We start from the raw sequence: 22,425 nt of genomic DNA, 5'->3' as shown, positions 1-22,425 counted from the left end.
TTCAGGAACCCCTCCGAAAGGATGCCCACAGGATCAGATTCACCAGTTACTTCTTTCCTCACTGCTGCTAGGAAAAGGCCACCTCCCCACACTTCCTTTCAATTTGTCTTTTGCTAAAAAGATGCTGATTTCATGCTCTTTTACCCTGCTGCAGCTAGCCTGTTGCTAAGCAACCTGCAAGATACCGAAGAGGCCAGGGTCTGGGTGCTTTTTTTTAGCCCACTCCTTATTTATTTATTTATGCATCTTATTTACATAGCTAAACAGATTTATTCCCTACTGCAGAAACAGAGCCACAAGCCTCCAAGTTGCACTAGGGTGTGCCTTGACTTGCATCGTTGCTTGTCCAGCACCATCGTCTGCCCTGTTTTTCCTGTATATCAGCTGAGCAAACTTCTCAGGATATTTGTTGAACTGTAGCAGCATCCAGAAGTGTAATGGAAGTATGTTTTAAAGGCATAGCTGGCCATGGGCTGCATACCTGGTTTTTGGTTACAACAGTCATTGATGGAAATAAAAAGGGTCAGAACAAGGATGGCTTTAAGCCATTTTTTTGCTTACTTTATTTCTGGCTGCTTTAATTTAAACAATGTCCACATGCTAGGCTTCTTGTAGCCTAGCCAGCTCTATCAAGAGTTAGGAGATGGGTATCCTTCCCTGCCCAACAGTGCTGGGAAGAGCCCTGCAGTACAGGCAGTTCTGCAGGACCAGCTGCATTTTTGTAGGGTGGGGTTGGGATCCCAGCCAGGGCACAGCTTTGTCTGAAATTGTATCCACGGCAGGAGCAGGTCGCTGATGGAGTGTGTACAGCACAGATAAACTGGCGGAGCATTTACAGTGTCTGCATGTGGATAGCAGAGGAGAGCAGAGGTGTAATGAAGATGTTGCTGTGCCATTTGTTCCAGATGTGCTCCCAAAACCAGAGAAGCTGGAAGTGGTTGCTCTGCTCTGTTACATCCTGCACTGCCCAGAGAACCTCCTTGCCAAGCAGAAGATCAGTAGCACTGATACGAATCGCTTCTCACAATCAGGAAAGCTTTAAGCAGGAAACACCGCACCATAGCCTGGCTGTGTTTGTCCTGTTTATCTGTCTTTGGTGAAAACACTGCCACACTCCTCAGTAAAAAATTCAGAGACAATTCAGGGCCTTTCAGAAGCTCCACTATTTTGCACCCCCTGCACAATACCATAGCTTGAGAAAGGAGTGAATCATGTAGAGATTTTTTTGGAACAAACAGGGACCAAACTGTTTTTCCCCCCTATTTCCTTTTTGTTTCAGGAAGCAGAGCCAACATTCAGAAGTCATTTCTGGACTACTTCTGCTACTTCTTTGACAGATGTTGCCTTTTGGGCCTCTCCTTACAGCCTTTGGCTGCACTAACAGCTTCTTTGTCTAAGTGCTGTAGTTTTCATTTTGGAATTCTGTTAGCTAAAAATAATTTTTCTGCTTTGATGATCCAGCTATTACCTAACTCTTTGGAGAAGAACAGAGAGAAGGACATGAACACATGAGTTTGTGCATACAGTCCTGCAAAACAGGGGTTGTGCACAAGCCCAGATGTAATTTTTTTAACATGGAAGTGAGAAGAGGAAGGTGATGTTTTAAGTCTAGACTTAATTTTCTACTTATTTACTTTAAGCATTAAATTACCCATTTAGAAAGCTAATTTATATCTGAGTGGCTTGGCATGCTTGTGATGTACTCTCGTTTTTTCAAAGTAGACTCTTGGTCTTGTCATTTAGGACACAGCTGTCACTGGGGTGTCCCACTTGTTTACACCTAGAGGGGTGCTGATTATAAAACCTGTGCTGACCACCAGTTCCATGTAGTTTTTTAATACGGCTGAGACTTCACAAGCCAAGCTGTGCTGTTTCTGTCAGGTGAAGGTTTTGGAGCCATTGTTCACCCACTCAGGTACTCCAGCAGGTGGGGAAATTCTTCATGTATCCTCTCAGCTGAGATGTGAAGAAAGCACAGGAGACTTGGTATCAACCTGAATGCCCAGGATTAACTTCTACTGTCCTGAGAGGGTTTTTCAGGTACATTTGAAAAGAAGAGTCAACACATCTTAATTTCCTTGGTTGAAGATAGGAAGAATAGGATCTTTCCTATGGGATGATGTCAGATAATTAAGGAAAGGAGATGATGTTTAACATCTTGAATTATACCCAGAAGCAGACAAGTGGCTGGGGTGGGTGAGGATCTCTGCATTTCTCATTCTGGCTCTTCCCACCTGGCATACTCAGCTGTCACTCGAACTTTCAGAGCTCTAGCAAAATGTGCGGTGCTGAAAAAGGGCAAAGTAAACCTGAGCTAACACAGGCATTGCAAGAGACATGGCTGCCCCGTGGCTGTGTTGATCACTGATCTGTGCTGCAGACTCTTGGTCTCTCTTTGGTGGTAGTGGGACCAGTCAGCTCTCTATACCCTGAAGCCCTGTAACTCTGAAATATTCAAGAAGAGCAGAGGAATTCAAATCAAATCAAATCATATGATAAACAGAGCACCAGTTGTGAATTATTAATGGAAAAAATGAAAAAAAAAATTAAAAGAGAGAAAAAAAAAAACCATAGTATAGCCCAACAAAATATCCCAGATATTTTGCCATTCATTGCTGTTAAGGGATGGCCAAAGGTACCTAGAGACTAAGTTAAGGTGTTCCATCTCCAGCTCTTAGTGGGCTTTTTCTCTTGCTGCTGTTACATTTAATTATGAGAGATAAGAAAAATTAGTCAGACCTGTTTCTGGTTTTTCTCAATATCATAGTTCTAACTAGCATCAAGGAAATTACCATTTTGCTTTTAGTTTCCCCCATGAGATACCTTCGCTCTCACGACATTACCGAGCAGTGTCAGGGATATGCTCTATCACAGCTGGCACCAGTAAGACCTATTTGTTTCACTCTCCTTAAAGCTAGGGGTGTCCAGTTAATGTCCTGATAAATCATTTGCCAGTCCCCAGGCAACTCTTCAGTCCCAGGGGTGTTACTAAGTCCATGTGTATTTCTCTGGGAAAGTTCTGCAATGAGAAATATCTACAGAAGAAAGATACTGTGTGGCATTCCAAGAAACAACCGTGGTATGTTTTTCATCTGTGATTCTATGTCTGAGAAAGGTGATCAAATCATTCACTCCTTTCAAAGAATAATTATTTTAAAAGATGTGCCTGCTCATTGCAACAGGGTTGGACAAGAGACCTTTAAGCATCCTTTCCAAACCATTCTGTGATTCTGTGTGTGGAAAGAGTTGTTCTGTTGTCACAGTTCAGGTTCTCCTGGGTGAAAACACCAATTTTGTGTAGTGGTTTTGGTTTGCCGATTTGAGATTACCCAGCCAATGCACCTTTTTATGTGGTGGGTCTAGTGCTGTCTAAATCACCAGTGCACACACTAGAATTATTTACTCACTTCCTGCTGCAAGATAGAATTAGGAGGAAGGGAAAACAGGCTCAAACTTTAAAGAGAACAAAGAAAAACTTTATTACTAGAAATTGTAAGAAAAAAAAGAAAGCATCTGAATAAAACTTTCACAACACTTTGCCTCTCCCCACAGCTTCTTTTTTCTTTCAGACTAACAACATGCAGAAACAAATCAGGCAGTTTACCATCTCTAAAATAATCTTTCACCAGTTTACATAGGGAGAGGAGATTTCTCTTCAGCCTATGGAGGCTTCTCCACAAGAAAGAGTTTTCTCATGGCTTCGATGTCACAGTGGACAGTGTCCCAGCTGCCTGGGAGAATGGAAATTCAATCACTGTGTTGAAGTCCCTTCCTGGGCTGACAGTCTTTCCACAGCACTTATCGAGGAGTGTGTCAACTTCTGGGGCACATAAGTTTAAGGATTAACAGTTCATGCAAGGGCTCTCTTCATCTTTTGACAACAGAAGTCTTCTCCCTCCTTGGGGAGCCGCAGGGGTCTTCTCTCTGTTCAAACTTCTCATGGGATCACAGCTATTTCAACATCTGCTTACTTTATCACAAATGTCTTTGCTTATGTCTACAGTTAGAACATTTCATCCACCCCATAATGCATTTCTATGACTTATAAAAAACAAGAAAACAATAGAAGGGAACAAAAAAAAAACCAAAAAAAACCCCAAGGGAAACAAGAGTTTGATATATCAATCATATTTTCTCCATAGCCTTACCAAGAGGATTTCAGCCCAAGAGTGCAGAATCTCCATCAGTGCCTTCCATCTGGTACCTAATTTCTACTTCACTGACCTTAGTGTCTTCGGGTTGTTTATCTGTGTGTCTATCACTGACCTTTTCTTTCAGTCTGTGTGTGCTAGTCTCATCTGGGCAATGAAAGAGTTAATGTCTTGCCTGGGCAGCACGTGTGCTGGGGCTGGGCCAGGAGAGCAGGGCCCAGTGGTGGTGGCTGCTCTGGCTACATAGGTGTTTGTGGGCTTTCACTGCATTCAATTCCAGCCGCGAGCTGCTGGAATCCGTCCCCCTGCCCAGCCCCTGCAGGGCCGTACGAGGCCAGTGGAGGGGGCGTGGGGGAAAAAGCAGCCAGGATCTCAGCGGCCGCCTGAGCAGCGGCAGCGCCTGGCAGCGCCACGGGCCCGCCTGGCCGTACTGGGAGCCAGGGCTGCAGCAGAGCCAGGCACACAGGCCACGGAGACGAGGACTAGTTACCTTCTGAGACGCTGGAAATGAAAGAGAGATTCCCAGAGTTTGTTCATTTTAAAATGTGAATTATACAGAGGAGTGTCCAACTCATTCAGTGGTTTAACAGGTTGTCAGTCCTCCAAACCAATCGCTGATTGGTTTTGTCAGACATAGAGGAAGCCTAGCTCCTCCTCTCAGAAAAAAATCACCTCCGTGGATTGTCTTTAGTGCCAAACCAGTACATGTGTCAAAAATGAGAGAGGGACATCTATAACCTTTCAAACCATTATGTAGGTACCTGGACTTATATGACATATGCAATTCACCATAGGCAGCAACATAGCTTTTCTTTTTCATGTTAATTATTACTTTCTTGTGAGTTGGTTTATTTTGCTTCATTGACTTTCTTAAATGTGATGGTAATTATGGTGATCAGATAAAATATGTACTTTGGAAATATATTAAGGAATTTTATAGCGATAGAAGTCTCTTTTAAAGAACTATTTTCCAAATCATTCTAAATTGTATTGCATCCTTTGTTTTTCTTTGTTTGATGGGGTTTGTTCCTTCAGATCAAGCAAAAACTAGCTCTCACTCATTACTGACACTTCCCTTGTATTTCTTGCAGAAGGAATTTTGCACAAATACTTCCTCTACATGAAAGACGTATTAAAAAATGAAGTACAGATTAGAAATTATGGCTCAATTTTGTCTCTAAATATTGGCCTCTAGCTGGACGTTGAGAGGAGCCAACAGGAGCACTGGGAGGAAGGGAGCTTCCAAGGTTGCTCAGCCCTTGCACTTGACCTCAGTTTAAGCAGCACTTTGTAACCAGCTTGAGCACATGGATACGAGGCGAAAATGTCCTCTTGCCTGTGAACTGTGCTGAGATGGAGCAATTCCCTATGTTGGTATTTTTTAGGGAGTGTCTGATTTCTTTTAGTTGAGTAGGTATCATAGTAGTAAGTAATATAAGACATATCGTCAAGATTTTAAATAGAAGACAAGCTTGGAATAAGCCGGAAGGGGAGATTAGAAGAATATATGGAAATAGCTTTGGTCTCTGGTTTCTGAAGAAATACCTGATTATTATGTAGAGCTCTTTGATAATTGGTGGCAGCATTTGCTTTCCCTGCCCCTCCACACATACCATTTTGAGCTCTTAAAATAAGCTTATTAACAGTCAAATCAAGACAGGGTAATCTTTAAATCACATGTAAATGCAAAAGTTTTTCTCATTGAACTACATTGAAGCATTAAATGTAGATGCAGATTTTCCCAGTGGGAGACTAGATAGGCACAGTTAAGTACTGGAGTACTTTCACTATACTGGATGATGATAAATAGGGATTTAGGGGCAGAAGGTTATGTGGAGATTAGATTAGTGGATACTGCTGGTAGTTTTATACTGCTGATCAGCTTGTATGGTCCTGATCTTCCTTTCTCCCCTGGAGCTGACCTGTGCAAATTCCCAGGGAATTTGTGCAGGGGAGTACAGAGATTGAGCTGCTTTCTGCCTTTCCTAGCAAATGGGTGTTGGGTCTAATGCCTTCTCTGAATCAGCTGACTGTTACCTTTGGTATCCACATCTACCAGCAAGTGCTGTCCCGCTGGACTTTTTTGGGTTGTGTTCAGTCCTGTAACCTCCAAATTAATGCCTTGATTTTTAACTCCAACATTGAGGTACATGCTACTGTCCTGGAAGGTGTCAGTGGTTTGTACTTTAAATGCAAAATGCATGAAATTGTCTCATTTCAGAGTCACTGGACATGCCTCAATGTGTCTCACAGTCACGCTGACGGGTAAACCTCAGGGAAGGTTCCTGGACTAGTCTGCCTGGTTTAGCCCAGTTTGGCTGACACCATGTGCCATTTCCTGTTCATCTTTCAAGTAATCACAGGGCAGGTTCATTTTTTGTTTGGGGAATATGCCATTACTGTTTGCTGTTTGCATATAGAAATGTTCCACTTTCCCACGGGGCTCCTGTCACGGTGTCAGTGAGGTACCAGCATAGCCAAGGGTGTCGTGGTGAGTTTGTTCATGGCCAGCTCCTGAGGGATTGATGAAGAAGATGTGCTGTGGTCCTGCCTTTTTCTTCCTATTACTTAACTGTAAGAATTTCTCATAGTGTCTGGCTCTCCAGCCTTTCCCTCTTTCCCCTTTTTTTTCTTGTCCCAGACTGAAGGTCAAGTGCAAAATGATAGTCAATACAGATAGTAAAATCTGACCTGAAACAGGGCACTTCAGGTCATCTAGGTAAACATGTCACTGTGTTCTCCCTGTGCAGCATGGCTGGTTCAGCACTACAGCAAACTTGACAGACAGCATCAGTAACAGTATAGCTTAGAGTTTTCCATTTTTCATTAATTTTACCTTTATTAGTCTTCCTTAGGGATGTAGGTAAGGACCATTAACTCCTCTGTGGGAGGGGAATGAAAAATATGAGGAATGGGTCTACCCTGAGAAAGAAAGTAAAATATGGATTTAGAATGAGAAGGCTGGAATCCTGGGCCCTGTGTGAGTCTGTCTGTGTGAAGATGTCGCTATTTAATGTGCTGATTAATGTTAATAAGGGTCTTTTGTTTGCTGATCATCTACTGTAAGTGAAAATACAGCAGGCTGTTTGGGTGAAATCCCTGAATCAACCTGTACAGAAATCAGGCCAGAAATCCATGTCATCATAAGTGCAAAGCATCCCTATAAAGTATTATGTTCATTTTCTTGGATAGTATGCTTGACCCATTTTTTTTTCTTTTCAATACCAAGTAAAGTGATAAATACAAAAAGTTTAAACTACATTTCACAGGTAGTATTGAGTTTATTATGGAATTCAGCTTTAAATGGCATTTGTGTGATATAAATGCCATACAAGCATTATTCAGTTGTAGGATTAGTAGCCCCAGGGAATATCAGAGGCACTTGTAATGGCAAACATGTTGTTAATCTTTGTCCATTCAGCAGCCAGAGGACCTGTTGAGTGACCTGTTGGTAGTGATTTGGCTTGGTGAGCACAGGTTTAGGCACAGGTTTTCCTGGCCATGGCTGTGGGGCAGGAGTAGGAAGGTCCTTGGTACCTGGCCCTGCTCTGAAGCTGTCACCATTTCTCTGAGTTGCAGAGTTGAGTTGTTTGTGGATGTCTGCTGTTATGGAACTAGAAGGAGATAAAAGGACCCCAAAGAGAAGGAGTGACAGGTGGTAGAAGCCTGCTGCTGTTTTTCAGGAAAATATATTCCAAGACAGATCAGGAATTTCTGCCCATTCCTTCTTACTGCTCCAAAATAGCCTGGCCTATTCAGAGGGCATAAGGCTGGAGAAGCATTTGCCTTGTTGGGGAACTCACTGGTACCACCCCTAGCTTTTCCAAACAGGAAAAAAACCTACCCTATTTTGCCAAAGTAAAATGATGAAGAAAGAGGAAATATGTTCTTCACATTTGGTTATATCAGGTAAATACAAAGTATGCCCCAAATATCCTGTAAAACCTGTTTTTTCAACAGCCAAAAATTGGAATTTTCAAAAACTCACACTAAGATTCAGTATGCCTTCTCTTGGTATCAATACTGGCTCAGGGATGTCTGTGTGGTAGTACACAGCTCTTTGTGAGGCTAAGAAATAAAATGCAATGATAGTTTGGTTGGAGTCCTGTGCTGTCTTTGCCACTGGAAAAACATGAACAAGCAAAAAGCCAGTGCAAGTCTAAGCCAGATTCCCAGCAGGCAAGAAGGAGGTTTGTGAAGCAGAATACTTCTGACAGACAATTCACATCTGAAGAATGCTTAGCTGGAGAGAAGAAATAACTTCTATTGCCCTTAGAAAAAGTGATAGTTGCAGGATAGGAAAGATGTATGAAAACATAAAGTAACAATGTGAATTTAATAAATTAAAAATCAAAATAGGTTCATTAATTCATTTTAAAAGCTTCAGAGTAATCAGGAATGGACTGAGCTGAATAATGAGCACGTACCTGTAGGCTGGTGTCCCAGCTATGCTGCTGTTTAATCTTGTTATTGTTTGTGTGGTTTTAGAAATTAAAACAGGGAGATGCCTTATTTAGCTGTAGTTCCAAGTTATGTAAACCCTGAAATGAAGAGCAGACTTGACCCAAATCCTTAAAATTTCAAGTGCTAATAACCATCTCAGTGAGGAACAGAGCAAAGACACAGAGCAGAATTAGCTGAAAATGTGCTTAGAGATATCCAGGGAGTGAACTCCAGTAGGCTGGGCAGGGATTGGTTGGACTGCTTTTCCTGCTTTGGAGTTTCAGGGTGTTGCTGATAATGAATTTTTCTTTCTTTAATCATCTGTAGGAACACTGTGGAAGAAAATCCTTATGCAGCAGTTGTTGCTTGGAAGCACGAGTAGCTTTTTGTGTGGCATGCAGCAGATTTGGGGAGGCTGGAAAAGGAAAATTTGGGTATTTGGCACCATAAAACAAAGATTCTCAAGTCCTCAGCTCTTCACTACACATTTTTGGGCTACACAGTACCATTGAGGGGGAGTGCATCACAGGTGCGTCAGGAATGCCTCAGCAATTCCAGCCATGCTGACCTCTGCCACCACTGGGAGAGCACATTCCCTCTCTGCAGTGGGATGGCTTTGTTGGCTTTAATCTTCAGAAACAAGTTTACAATTGTGCTTGCTTTCAAACCTAGCAAGCTAGTTGGGAGGATTTACCCTGTAACTATATGTGCTAAAGCACGCCAAGCCCAGATTTTTCCACACACTTGGATAATTATTTTAGGAAAAACACAGGTGCATACACCCACTACTTTTGGAAAAAAAAAATAAGCCATGCTAATTTGACATTTTAAATGATAAAATTCTTGGAGAAGCAATCACCAATCAGTCAGAGCCTGGAGATTGCATCTCTGGAATGGTGGGGGTCATTCCTGTGAGCCATGGTGACTTTGCATTCCAGTCTCAGGTGGAATCCAAAAACATGTCTAAAACTGGAACAGAGTTCCAGTTTCTTCTGCTCTCTGATGGTTAGCAAGCCCTTTGTGGGTGAGGAGAAAATAGAACTGTGTGATCCACAGCATTTGTCTTGTAACCCGGGTGGTTTTCATTTGCTGGGTGTCTAAAAAAGCCCTTCCTGTGGGTTGAGAATTACAAGAAGAGCTGATACTATCATTCTTCATTTTCACTGAGGGAAAAAGACATGTAAACTTATCTTGAAGACTGCCAAATTCCATTCCAAGTGCTCTGAAAGGGGTTTTATGTTTCCTTCACTGAGGACAGCTATGATCTTCCCGGATTCATTAATGCATGAGAGGCAAATCACAGAAAAGGCCTTTGTGGAGCTGCTAGCAGGAAGGGAGTGCTTACCAAGGAGCTGCACATACCTCACTTCCCTGCCTGTCAGAAGATCCTGTCTCTGTCAGATAGCAGCAAGACATTCCTGGGGGTGGAGTGAGAATGAATTTATATTGGGAGTGAGCAGGATATTTCTTTGCTAGGAGAGCTCGTTTGCTCAATTCAGGAATTTTCCATTCTGTATTAACCACTGGCATATAAATCCCAACGATTGCAATTAGAGTACTTAGTTTAACAAGTTAAGAGTTTTCTGCAGCTCACCTGTCCTTCTACTGGCTCTCCTCTGTTTCCTGACTGCTTGGTTGTGCCACTTCTCCAAAAATTCCTGCTTTAGAGGTATGCTTTTACAGCTGTATCATGGAGGGGGCTGCATTTCTGATCCTTTAGGAAGGCTGCTGCAAGGTAGATGTGGTGTTTGACAGAGATGCGCTCTTTGCTGTTAGGAAATATGAATATTCTACATGGGTTTTATCATCTTGTGGTAGATTATTCATCACTTCAGCACCCAAAAACCCCAATAGAGGGGAAAGCTCTGTATGGAGGGGCTGGGAGGAGAGTGTCCTGTGGCCTGAGGAGGTGGTGCAGTGCACCTCTGCTTGCCCTTTCCCTTCCAGCTACTCTGATGTGAGCGGGCTGCAGTTGTGCCTGGGTAGATGTGTTTGCTTTGGTCAGTTTAATTCAAAATATTTCGTTTACTTGGCTTGATAGCTATAATTTTGTGTGCTGATTCACAGCACAGGCTGTTAACAGGGATGTAAAATGCAGGAACATAGAGATTTGCAGGCAGCTCAGCTTCATTAGCTTGGAACAACTGTAAAACATTCTATTTAAAGAGATGCATCAGCCAATGTCACAATCAGTTGTTAGTTCTTGCAATTGCTAGTTGGAACATGTGAAAATTATAATTCCTTTGTTATGAATAGGTATGAGAATTGCTGAATTAATTATACAATAATATGCAGATGTAGTTATGTTAAATAACTGTAACCTCTCTCTCTCTAAGAGAAAAATAAAAAGGTAGTACTGATCCATAATTCCTTATAAATGGAAATGCCTGTTGGCTAAATCAGGGGAGAGATTCAAGTTGCTGCAACTGTGGAGTATGTTTGATAATTTGCATTCTCCACCTCCTGCCCTTATTGCAGAATTAAATTGGACTTCCATTAACATGGGAATGTTCGTTGTTCCACCACCTGCTCCCTCCCCTGTGCCTACCTGACTGTTCCAAGGTAGTGCCAGCCCCTGTTGGGAGCCCCTGGCACGGGTGCCAGCGGCTGGGAGGGGGTGTGGGTAGGGACCGTACCTCTGGGAGCAGTTGCCTTTGCCAGCGCACTGCGGAGAGGCCAGGGAGCAGCCACGAGCAGCCCCACGCTCGGAACTTGTTCTCCAGGAAGATATCAAAATCCCCTCAAGGCAATGGACGTGAGGAGGAAGCAGCGTTTAAAGGCTTCAGAAAACATGAGCCACGTTTCCAATAGCAGGTAGGCATTTTATACACGTGACATGGAGAGCCACCTTCTCGTTAGCCCTGCTGGAATCTGAAGTCTTTGTACTGCAGGAATTAATTGGAAAAAGTTGTCTGTGAAGAAAAACAGGGAAAGAATGTACTATAGGTGTGTTTCAAGGGAAAAATATCTTTTTTCATCCTGCAAGGGTTAAGCATGATCAGAATCCGCCTTAGTCTCAAGAGTTTAACCTCAAGTGGTGCATTTTTTGTTTGCCATAAGCCTATTAGAACTCTCTGTTTCCTAGCAATAACATGTAATTTCTCCCCACTATTTAAGTGGAAGAGATGTTAGGATTTTAATCCTGCCTGCTAGAGCTGTTGCTCAAGTTTCCTATTCAAATGCAAATAGCACCTGGTGCTATTTAGATAGCTGCAGTGTTTGATAGCGATACCCCAGGAGAGGAAAAACAAAAGCAAGGTGGTCTGACTATTCATTCTGAAAAGGGAGAGTGTAACATATGCCACACCAGCCTGTACTGGACATTTCTACCAGATTTATTGCATCCAGCACAGACTCTTTTTGGAGACAGATGGATGGCCACAATGATTTCTGTTTCTTGAGCAGGTATGATATTTCACCAGGAAGAAAAGACTTCCAGAGAAGATAAAAATTTAGTGGACGGAGTTTTACCTTGCCTTACTTTTCTTCTGGGATGTTTTGTTTCTTCAAATCCTGTATTGTTTTCTAGATTTTCATTTGTAGTTTTCAGAGTACTGATTATTAATTATTTTTTCTGTATTTTTTTCTTGTGCTGTTTTTGCTCTGTGAAGATAGATAAAAGAAGTTATGATAAATGAATTAGGAAGTCAGGAACAATTTGAAAAGCTGCTCCACTATTTAAGATTCACAGACAAGAGATAATATATTACTTCTTAACTAAAACAAGACCAGTACCAGATCTAAGTTGAAAACCTTCTTCTGTGGAAATTTTTAATTATATAAATCGTTTTAATTTCACTTGTGGAGATAGCTGTTTGTCCAAGAAAGCTTTACAGCCTTGTTGCATTTTTCAGGGCTGTTTTACCTTCTATTACATGTGGAAACTGAAGGACACTTTATTGGAGGGTTGTGACTTGATGCCATCATCTTCCTGCTAAAATCAAAGTATCTATGGGGTACAGAATGCAGTTGAGATCTGCAGAAAAGCAGAAGTGAGTGTTTTAAAAGATCTTAAAAGAGAGATTTAGAAGTTGGCAGAAAATTTCAAGGAGTGCTTGAAAGAAATCAGCATCATACCAATCTCTGTGAACTTACAAATAAACCAGAAGCAGCAGTTTGTTGGAAGTGAAGACTCTGCTGACAGGAATATCAGCTTCCATAGGAGAAAATTGGATATAAAGAATGAACAATTGCTGCCACACTGGAGAAACAGAGCAGTGATTTCAGTGCTGCTGTCAAACTCTGATAGATCTTTTCTTTTTTAATACTAATCTCTTTTGTCTGCTGCTGTTTCATCTTTGGCCTAATACTGGAATTAAAACAGCTTCCTGCCATTCTTCAGACTTCAGCAGATGCCTTTTGCAAGCCAAGTGTTGGGAGCATGAGCAGGTGTGCCGTGTATGCTTCCCATGACACCAAAGGTGCCCTTGAGAGAAAAACCTGAGCGTGAGCCGATTTGCTGGGTCATGTTTTCTCCCCCCTGACACTCCTTCCCCGTGACCGTCTTCACCTGGGTGTGAACAACTGACACAGAGCTGAGCCAAGGCTCCACCTTGACTGTGGACCTGCTCAGCCACTAACGGCAGTCTGACAGCAAAATGATGGAAGAGATCTCCATAGTGGTGGCTTACGATGCCCATGTGTTTGGCCAGCTGTGCGATGAGGATTTTCTGGCCAATCTGGTGGCAGTCAGCAAACCCAAAGCTGTGGTAGGTGTTCCTCCTTTGCCAATAATGCTCAAGGTTATACTCTGTCCTAGATTTGAGTCCTTCGGTTGAAAAATTTACTATTTAGTGCCCTTTTTTGTTCTTAAGTTTCTCTTTTTATTGCTTAGTGATAGTAATTTATTACTTAGTTTCTATTTTAGTACTTTTTCAGAAATTTGCTGTCATGCATCAACAAAATGAAAATCATCTATTTCAAAAGAAATTATTAAAATCTCTTTCTGGGCAGTGAAATTTTGAAGAAGATTATTTGCTCAGTAGGATCATAGTTAGAATAGTATTTTTTACATTATTTGAATAATAATTAAGCAAATCCAGCTGTAGATTCCTAGAATGTGAGTCAAGAGGTCTGGATAAATACTGGTTCTGGGATGCAGGTACCCTCATCACTAAATCTGAGAGAATCAGTCCCTTCTTTGGGAATGGTGTTGTTCAACTTTTATACATTATGAAATCAGCACAAATAGCTGTAAAAACCTGTTAGTTGAATGGAATAAGCTATTTTTTCATAAATAGCATATCTCTTTCTGTAATGACATGTAGAGTGTGGTCATTCCCCTGTCATGGAGATCTCAGTGTTTGGAGGGAGCTGCAGGCTCTGAACTTTGGTGCAAGAGTTCATCTTTGGCCTCAGATCCTCAGCTGAGCCCATGTGGGAGCCAGGATGCCTAGAAGCAGTCAGAGGGAATGTTTTGAAATAAAATAAAAATGTACGTATAGGCGTTAAGCTTAACATACAAGCAGATGCAGTTAACATTTCAGGATAAATACAAATCAACAAATTATTCAGTAGCCCAAAGAAATGCTTGTGATTGCAGATTTGGGGCTGGGTGTGTGTTTGTACCCAGTCAGTTCCTTTGCTAGGACAGGTGTTCTCAGAAAAGGAAAATCTGCTTTATTGTGTCTTGTGTAAAGCTTCTCTTTCTTTGTTTCCTGCTTGGGTTTTTCTGCCTCTCAGTGCTCAGGAGATCTTGGATACATAAACTTATTTCCTGCATCTCACATAGGGGTGTTGAATCTCTGGATGTAAACCAGAATTATGCCCAATCCTTTATTTTATTATGCTTTTTCCTGTCTCTTTAGGCCAGAGTTTTCAAAGTCCATTATGACAGTTAGACAATAAATCCAGAAATCAAGTATAGACAAAACCATGATCTAAGATGACCTGGTTCGGCACTGGGCTCCAAGCAGGCTTTGGTTAACAAGCATATCAGGAGTCACACACTTTTCCCTTGCTAAATATTTTTAAATACATGTTATGGTATCCCTTAATTCACTGTCCAGCAACAGCCTTTCCCTCTTGCTGCCTTAGCTGATTGCTGTGGCAGCATGTATTACTTTTCCTGGAAGGCCAGAGTAGCATCTCTTTCAAACAGGGCCTGGTGTTGCAATAGGGTTAACTGGAGCCTGGTACTGGCAGCTCTGGGAGAGTATCTTAGGATGAGTTTCTTTCAGCAAGGGATGATGAACAGAGGGTTTTCTTGGGAGCTTCCTGCCCTGAACTGCTGGGGTGTTCTAGAGCTAGCACTTGAAGTTGCTGAATTAAAATCCCTGTAGTAAGAAGACATTTCATTGTGGTTTACCTTGTAATTTAAACCTTTGGGAAGTGCTACCATGATGGGCTCAGAAATTACCTCTGCAGGTCTAGGCAGCTGCAGAACATGAATAGGGAGAACTGTGTTGTGGATCTCTAGATTCCTTTGGATCAGCTATGAGTGTCCGGGAAAGAGAGGAACTGGTGTGAAAACACCAGATTGCATCTCCAGATGATTTTGGCCACTCTGAAAATAAGGTGAAAAACACTTCTCTATGAATTAACTAATTATCTTCTAGTAAAAAGAGAACAACTGAAGGAGGAAAAGTACCATTATTACTTTTATTTAGAAGATCTGACTAATTTGCTTTACTGTAAGGGTTTATTCTGATCAACTTTTTTTTTTATTATTTCCCCTGGAATCAAAGAGTATTAACATATTTGTGTATTAGCATGGGACTTTGAGCAGTCTCGTCTATGGACGGTCTAGTGTCTAGTGCTGTCTCTGCCCACAACAGAGGGTTAGAACAAGATGGTCTTTAAGGTCCTTCCAACTCAAACCATTCTAAGAGTCCATGTTTCAGTGCATTATGTACTAGTAAAGAAGTTAAGAAACCCGGTTTTTGTTTGGTTTACATAGGAAACATCTAACTGGTTTTAATTGTTTTTTTAAGGACATTAACTATGCAAATAATGGTGCAAATCATCTGCAGAGGTTTAAAATGAAGCTCTCCTCAGGATTATAATAGGACTAGTCAATGCATGAGAGTCTGCGCTGTGAAGGGACAAGACCTGTTGGCTCAAAAAGTTTCTTTCAGTTCTCTGCTACTACATTTAACTGCAGGACAAGCTGACCGTTGGGATGAGTTGGGGCAAATTGTGTTGACTGTCATGGTCACTTCACCAGCTTGCACTAAAGTGTATACTGTATACAAAGGGACATTCTGCAGGAAGGATTTGTGGATGTTTTGTTTATTCTAAGAGTTAATAGCACAGGTATATTGCAATCTAGGCTTCATCTGTTGGGATTGCAAAATCCAGTTTCAGTTATTTTGAAAAGCTTTTCTATTACGTTGCTCAGGTTGCAGAGAATAGTCTAAAAAAAATGTTCTGTAAAGACTTTTGCTCTGTGGCTGGGATGGTCTTGTTGGAAGGCTTCTGGCACTACAAGCAACTCATTGTAGTTCCTTTGGGTTGTGCAGTGGGCCGGGGTGCACAGGAGTCTCTCTTGCACAGAGAGCCACATGTCATGACATGAGGTGGCAAAGGGTTAACGCTGAAACCAAGCTAGGCCAGGTGAGAGCTGTGCTGGTTCCTTTTGCTTCAGGCCAGCCCTGACACAGCCAGTGCTATGTAGGCATGAACTTGGGCACAGTCAGAATTATCTGCTGTTGTCTGCATCATCTATGTCCATCCCTTCTAGCAGTACTTTTTACTACAAAGCACAGCAGTATTTTTATAATGTTGTTCTGATGCTCTTAAACAAACAGGATGTGGATGATGTGAGATAGGGCTTTGTTAAATATGTTTCAAAGCTACACTGTGTAATAGTAATTACCTTGTGTAATCCTCCAACATATATTATAATAAAATTAGCAGTATTGCAGTGTGACCATGAAATGCAGTTGTTTTGCCGTGTGGTCTTGCTTTCATAATTTCAAGTTGTTCTGAAACTATTTTGCACAGACGTGGAGAGCAGCATATGTAAGTGGGCTGCTGTGTAGTTTGTGCAAGAATTGAGCAGCTTTACTTTGGGGAATTTCAATTCTCAGTTTATCTGCAGAAAACTTGGACTCAAGAGGTTACAAAAATACTATTCTAAGTAGTATAATCCTCTTAATCCACAGATGGAGGACGTTCTTGTGGAAAGCTTCATTGTATTTCCATTTTCTTGCCTGTCTTGCTGTGTTTAGCTCTCTATTTGGGGGAATTATCAGCCATTTTATAGAAAGAAACTGTGGTTACACACTGGAAGACCCTGCCATAAGATTTTTAAGCTCTCACCTTCTCATCAAAGCTGAACTGAGGAGATTTAGAGTGGAGGGATGAACTACAAAGTGGATGAAAAACTTGGGAGGCCTGGGAGAAGTGCAGTACATAGTCATCCATGTGTTGAAGTCTAAATGGCAGGGAGCTGAACATTTTTGGGGGTTAATAGTGGGGTTTAACATCTTCAGGCCAAGGCACCAGAAGAGGATGCACTGTGTTTTACAGGGGGCAGAAACTGGAGGGTAACTGCTGGGCTGAGAGGAGCTTGCTGAGGTTCAGCAAGTACAAAGGCAAATTCAAAATCCTAAGTAGGATAAACTTCATCGTCTCTGCAGAATGGGGTCTAAATCTCTGGACAGCATGACTGCAAGCTGGTAGTTTTGGTGGATAAGCTGTGCCCAAGGCTGGCTGTGCACAGATAGGTGTCAGTGAAATGTATCTCCCTGAATCCAGTCCTGAGCCCCCACAAAGACCAGGGCTAAAGCGAGTGGAGTGGAAGACTGATGGGAAGGCATGGTGAAGGATGGGAGAATTGGGGCATCTTAGCCTAAGGAGGAGAAGCTTAGGAGGGATCTAATTGCAGTCTCCGGCCACCTAAAAGAAGGTCTTAGAAAGCAGAGAGCCAAACTCTGAGGCACACAGTGACAGGATGTTGCATTATGACAAATGGTTGTAATTTGCAAGAGTCATCTCTGGCTCAGAACAAGGGCAAGCAGTTCTATCCAGGGAGACCCTGGCATTCCATCCTTGGAGACCTTCAAGAGCAGCGTACAGCATGCTCTGGATTTGAACCTGCCCCTGCCTGAGCAGGAGCTTTGTCTGTGCGCCCCATGGAGCTCTTCCAATCTCATTTTTTCCTTCAGTGTCTTAATTTCTGCCTGTGTGAAATCTTGCAGTAGAGAGTCCCTGGCAGCACTTGAGTTTTTGAAGCGCATCTTCTGTAGTTGGAGCTGCTGCCAGAGGAAGGAAGTTTGGTGGTTACTGTTACAGCAATTGGCTCTTTCCACAGATAGAATCCTCTTTCCTTTCCAATACAAGGAGGGATCCTGCTTTCCAGGCTGTCTGGAGGAGCTGTCCCACCTCTATCCCTCCCTCCTCTGCAGGCAGGAGCTGCCAGATTCTGTCCTGATCCTCTTGTCTTGTCTTTGGAGCAGATCCCTTGTGCTGAGGATCCTGAACTCTTATATCTGTCACAGTGAGGTATTCACACTCTGCCTGAACAGTTCAGCCCCGAACAGGGCTCTGCTCTGCATTCTCTTCAGCTTTTTTTCCTAGATGCGATATTACACTATTGATCTCAGTGACAATTGTGGGTTGACCTTTCCTGGTCAGCTTCTTTCCCACATCCTTGTGCATCCCAGGGCTCACATCAGCCTTTCTGTTGCAGCCTGGCTCCGACAATAGAGTTTTTGGCAGTAAGGTGGTCTGTTATTTCCTCCCTTCTCTCTGTACCAGTGTTTATGCCCAGTCCTACTACTCTCCTGAGCCAATGCAGCTGCTTGTGGGGCTGAGCTATCAATGGTATTAATGCAATGAACATTTTCAAAAATAATTAAATTGAAATTTTTTTTTCAGGTTTGTTTGGTCAGCTTGCCACCAATGAGGCAAGAGAGAGAGGGCTGTGGAGAAAGAGCTAGATTTTGCCCAGTTCATGGCAGGCTGCTTTCCCACCGTGTGTCTCCCATTACCCTGTCCTTTATCCTTCCCATCTCGTCATGGGATGTTACCTGTAAGAAACAATACTCACTTTTTAGAACTTCAAAGGTTTATTAAACCTTAACAAAAATACAACAAAGGACTGAATAGGGAGAAAGAGCAGTGCTGGGAGCACAGGTCTAAGCTAACATGTGGTCTGCTTCTTTTAAGCCCCTAGGCCCTTCCAAAGTCTTGTTGCTTAACTCCTTCTCTGCCATCCATTGGTGACTACTTTCTTGCATCTTGATTGGAGGCTAGCTGTAGTATCGACCCAGCCCTCCCCAAATGCCCAGATTACGGATTACCCAGCTATTTTATTTAAGGGGGAGGGGAAGAGTACTGTGGGGGATATATTACAATAACATATACATCCACAAAACTTAACACACACACACAGTATTTATCCTTTAATTGTGAGTCAAATATCACAGTACTCATTTATAACACACCCTAGCTCCAAGCTGTAGTATGTAGACCACATGTGGACATGTCGTCTGGAGTCAGCACAGGTTGTGTTTCAGTTGAGAAAGCTACTTCCAGAATTTGAATGTATCTGTACAGTTTCTGATTCTTCTTCTGCACTGTTCTTTCTTTCCATGTGTAATCTGCAAATTCTATTAGTTGAATTGTATCTTTCACTTGCAGGCCACTGATGTAGTGTTTTACAGTGCTTTGATGAGTATCTTTGATGAGGCCCAGAAGAGACCCAGAATGTCATTGACCAAAAATGAAAGCTGTCACTGGATAATGATTCCCTTTCGCCATGGCTTTTTGACCCATTCCCTGAGCTTTTTAGTTTATGGTTGTAGGATACTCCTTGGAGGGTCTGGGTTTTCAGAAAATAAGTCCCTCATGTGGTAGTGAATCTAGTGCTAGTGAAGACTCTTAGAACTGTAAAGTTACTTTAATCAGAGTGTTGGAGGTTGGGATTTTTTCTTTTTCTTAGCGAATTTTCTCCTATTTGTTGCCTAAGAGATGATAACAATCATACTTAAGAGAGACAAAAGATGTGGCTGTGAGGAGAAGAGGAGGAGGAATGGTGGAGTTTGCTACTGTCTCTGAGCTGGAGTCTTTGGGAAGTGCAGAGCTACTGTGAGATTTTGACTGGGGGGTGAGGGGCTGGGCTCAGCTCTGAGCTCTTTTGCTCCAGGACCAGAGGGGGGTAGGTGTGGTTTTGGTGCCAGACTATTGCTGTCCCGAGCATTCACTGCCACTGCAGAGTGTTTTTCTTATTCGCTGTGTCTCATTATCATGGGTGAGCCACTGCTCTCAAGAGCAGCTGTTGACCTGGGAACTTTTTCAACACCTAACCTCAATGGGAAGGAGACACTGACCACTGACCACTGACCACTGACCCCTCCGAATGCAGTGTCTCCCAGCTGCCTGTGGGAGCCCGGCTGCTGCTGCCCAGCCCTGCTGCTTTCTGTGCTGATTCTGGGGGGTTTTGCTACACATTTATTTCCTAACACCCCTTGCCCACCTGGATACTCTGCAACTCCTGGCAGGGCTCTGGAGATTTTGCTACACTTTGTTCACAGGGTGTGCTCACCTCTGCCATTCCAGCTAGTGCTCCGAGGCCCCTGCTACAGCCCATTTTGCCATCTGGAGAGGCACTGGGTCCAGCTGCCTGCCCTGAGTTTGCAAAGGAAGCCCCTCTTCCGTCTCTTTCTGCTGGCCTGAGCCGACCATCACCGCGTGAGGGAACACGGCCGAGCTGGCACCACAGCGCCCCCTGCAGGCGTGGGGATCATCACAGCCCTGCCTGGCCGGGAGCCACCACTATGTTCTAGTGAAGAATTGTTATTCCCATATCTTGGCCTGAAAGCCCCCTTAATTTTAAAGTTATAATAATTTGGAGGGAAGTGGGTTGTATTTTCCATTCCAGGAGAGGTTCCTGCCTTGTCAGGCTTCTGTTTTTTCAAATGTAGACAGACAGATCTGTAGATAAAGAGTAAAATGGGACCTACAGTTTATAACATGATGTTGGCATGGAACCAGTTTTTTAGTCAGATCCTTATCAGCACTGCAGAGCATTTATGTGGGTTCTTGGTTTCAGCTTGCCAGCCAAAGTCATCCAGATGGGTTGATTTGTGGTGTTTGAATGCTATTTCCATACAAGGATTTTGGTCTAAGGGAATCTCTACTGCTTTAAGTATTTACTCTAAAAAAACAAGAGTGGACCAGATATCTCTTCTGCTTGTTCTGTCAGTACTTCTGCCCTGCAAAAAACCTGCAGACTGATTAGAGCTGAACTGTTTTCTGGACCATTGTGACTCATTTGAATCATAATTATTTTTGAGTTGGAATTTTTAATTCATTTGAGCAATACTTAGAAATCCTTTAATATATCCTCTAGAATATCATCCAGTCTAATGGAATTCAAATAAGAATTTGAACCTTTTTTCTTCATTTAGTCTGAATTGCTGTTTAATTTGTTCCAAAATAATAACCTGTATTATTTTCTGATTATTTTCTCTTCATGTGTGAATGCATTTCTTCTTGCTGCCTTTTTATTGTCATTGGATCAAGAAGGAATTCTTTAAGCAATGTGTCAAATACACATTTATAAGTAGCAATAGAATCTTGAAACATTCAGAAGAAGGATATCAATGTTCTGAAGCTTCCTCATTTTCTCCTTTAAAAAATTCAGGGAAATCAGTACAAGTGTTTCTGGGCACTCAAGAACCAGCTTGTTTCTGTCATCATTACAAGCCCATTTTGAAGAAGAAATTTGAAGTAAGTTTCTAGACATTATTGGTTACATATGGCAAGCATGTTCCTGGACTTTGAAAGGAGTGCTGAAACAGGATGAAAAAGCAGTTTATCTCTTTATAGAAGTTCAGTTTCTTAATTACTAGAAAATGCAGGTAAATATTAGTTACAAATCTTCTTCAATGTCTACAACTACTTTTATTCTTTTTGAACCAAATTCTCAGAAGAATTTGGCATACTTTGTGCTGAGATTGGAAAATGTATTTCAGTGGGTTTTATCCTGTTGGATTTGTGCTTTCATGCACAGTGTAATACATTTTTTATCTTTATTGCTTCCTTCAACCTGTGTCAACATGAGCTCACCAAAAACCAGCTATCTATTTTCACTGGAGTGCTGGTTATGCTGGGTGCTGATGTTGTAAAGCTGTGGGCTTCTAGAGAAATCCAGATGGTTTGATTTAGAGCAGCGTGCTAGCTGTCCCAAGGAAGTGCTCTGTTATATATTGTTGTGCTTTTGCTTTAAGGCAGAGTTGCCAAAATAATCCCAAGTTATGATATCAAGTAAGATACTGTGTATTACTTGTTCATTACCTTGGAGACTACAGTGCATAGGCAAGAATGAGCTCATAGATCCTCCACGTTCAGGCTGAACTTCCAAAGCAGGTCAAGCAACACTGGAGCAGGATAACAAGAATCCAGTTACCTCAGAACCAAGGGTCTCATTCTTTCCATGGCCAGAGGAATAAGGAATACATAGAGAGCTCAGGGGGAAGAAAGATGGCTTGCTGCTTCTCTGCTGCTGCTGGTACCAGAGAGTGAAAACTGTGGGAGCCAGATGTTGCTGATAATTTGCTGCCATTGTTTCCAAGAGGAAGTGTCTGCTCTCTCTCTGTGGGAGCTCTTTCCCTTGCAAGGCTCCCTTCAGTGGCAGTAGCTTCGCTTTCCTGCTGAAGCTGACAGCATGGACACATTTAATCTTTTTCAGCCCCTCCTGCCTGACAAACTCCTTGCTTTTGTCAGTTCTTAAAGTATAGTTGAGATGTTCTGTGCTGGGTGATAAAGTGGCAGGTCTGGAGTCCATTGGTAACTGATGAGCCTGACGGGGTCTTAGCTAAATGTGATGGATGAGCACAGGTCTGTGTGCAGGTGAAGAGGCATGTGATGGCTGGTAGTGCTG

At 42.4% G+C, this 22,425-nt stretch overlaps 1 protein-coding gene and 1 long non-coding RNA gene across 3 annotated transcripts in view; one reads left to right on the top strand and one right to left on the bottom strand.

Annotated features, from left to right (window-relative positions):
• The window catches only part of RABGAP1L (RAB GTPase activating protein 1 like), a 247,065-nt gene that overhangs the window by 202,537 nt on the left and 22,103 nt on the right, over positions 1 to 22,425 (top strand).
• On the bottom strand, positions 6,964 to 11,404 carry LOC306805906. 2 transcript variants are annotated; one of them, XR_013775328.1, is made up of 5 exons: positions 10,518 to 11,404; positions 10,189 to 10,322; positions 9,957 to 10,012; positions 8,136 to 8,273; positions 6,964 to 7,068 (listed from the first exon to the last, which is right to left on the bottom strand). It is a non-coding gene; the product is annotated as an uncharacterized lncRNA (long non-coding RNA). The 2 variants fall into 2 exon arrangements; XR_013775327.1 differs by lacking the exon at positions 8,136 to 8,273 and having other exon boundaries at positions 9,953 to 10,012.

The sequence above is a fragment of the Erithacus rubecula genome (genome assembly GCF_903797595.1).
Source record: "Erithacus rubecula genome assembly, chromosome: 10".
Taxonomy (NCBI): Eukaryota; Metazoa; Chordata; class Aves; order Passeriformes; family Muscicapidae; genus Erithacus; species Erithacus rubecula.
Note: the sequence above shows the minus strand (reverse complement) of the source record. Positions and strands in the feature narration are given on the sequence as shown.